General features: G+C 33.5%; 1 long non-coding RNA gene across 1 annotated transcript; it reads right to left on the bottom strand.

Moving 5' to 3' along the window:
• Positions 1–36: 36 nt before the first annotated feature.
• On the bottom strand, positions 37–884 carry LOC106944295 (uncharacterized). The gene is made up of 3 exons (XR_001424199.1): positions 450–884; positions 320–346; positions 37–189 (listed from the first exon to the last, which is right to left on the bottom strand). It is a non-coding gene; the product is annotated as an uncharacterized LOC106944295 (long non-coding RNA).
• Between the last annotated feature and the right edge of the window lie 638 nt (positions 885–1,522).

Here is a 1,522-nt window from a genome sequence, read left to right on the forward strand (position 1 = left end):
AGATTCTTTATATAGTTTCATTTGTTGTTTCTCTGGCTCATTTACCAAGATTTGAGGTATGCACTTTTCTTTTAACTCTAAATGTATGAAACCTAGACAACATTGAGGGAATGGATGACAGTGAATATGAATGATTGACCAACACACCTTGTCCTCTGAAGTGGATTCTACTGATTCAGATTCTGAACTCTGTTTACAAATAAAAGGACACATTTATAGCACATCATTTCAAAAATGTTTTAGAGTTATGTGGCATCAATTATCCAAAATATACTTTCTTCATGGATCAAGCACAATTCTGAATTTCAAAATGTCTCACCTGGTTGGAGGTGTTTTCCTCAGAGCTCTGTATCCCAAAGAGCAAAAACAGACAGTCACATTTAACTAAAATGTGACAATGTTTTTTGTGAACTTATACAAGTATATAAAATACATATATATATATTTACCTGAAGCTCTGATGTGTTATTTTCAGAAGATTCTAAAACTGACAAACTTTCAGTCTGGAAAAGAAAAAAAAAAAAGAGGAAGAAACCTATATGAGCACACACCCCAGTAGTTTTAATTAGATTTAATTACACATCATGACTGCAATATCAACAACCAAAACATTCATTAAAAACCTCCTTCTTGACAAGCTCAGGCAGAGCTATTGCTGCATAAATGCGTGGAGACAGATATGTATCCTTGTAAACAATATAATGTCAGCAGTGGGAATTGTCTTGAGGTCTGTACCACACCTATTGTTAGGCTTGCCGCTGACTCCGTCAAAGAAGCATTTTTATGCCCATTAAGATAAGTTGTTCACAGCACCGTTAACACACAATTCTGGTTAAATGTGTGCATGGAAAAGTATTCCTGCTTCAGGATGCTTTTTTAGGCATGAAGAGAGTTCTCAAAAGTGGAAAAAGTATTGTTAGTATCACCCTGGATTTTGTGGGTGGAGCTTAATGACGGGAGGATGCTGAGTATATTCAAGGTCTAATTTTGCAGCATTATATTTTCAGTCATCCCAAACTCATTTACCCTCATTTGAATAATTGGAAACTCAAGATGTCAGATATTTCAGGACATTATGTAAGCTACATATATTTACAAAGGAAACATTTTTAATTACTGCCCAATCTTACATATTTTTTATCTTAGGTTTCTGTAAATACGAGTCAGTTGCCTTTTTTATTGATGAATGCCACCCGAAGGTGTTAAATTCATCAGTGTAAAATTCATGCCATTATTTCCCAAAGGATGTTCTTCAGAAAACATCCTTTATATCTCACACACTCAGAAGTCTGAAACAGCGCAACTCGGTTAAAACCTGAGTTTAATATTGGAGTATATAGAGTTTTCTATCTCTTTTATGAGCTGCCTCTCTTGATGCAGAGAGTGATTCTGATGATTCCCCTCAGCTTTCTGATGGAGCATGAATAAAGGGTTTTAGCCTTTTTTTTTTTTTTTTTTTTTTAAAAAATAAATAGGTTTTTTTTTTTTTTTTTTTCTTTTTAATAAATTTTTAAAAAAGATT

Source organism: Poecilia latipinna, unplaced genomic scaffold (genome assembly GCF_001443285.1).
Source record: "Poecilia latipinna isolate Pla-1442-1.1 unplaced genomic scaffold, P_latipinna-1.0 Scaffold7867, whole genome shotgun sequence".
NCBI classification, from domain to species: Eukaryota; Metazoa; Chordata; class Actinopteri; order Cyprinodontiformes; family Poeciliidae; genus Poecilia; species Poecilia latipinna.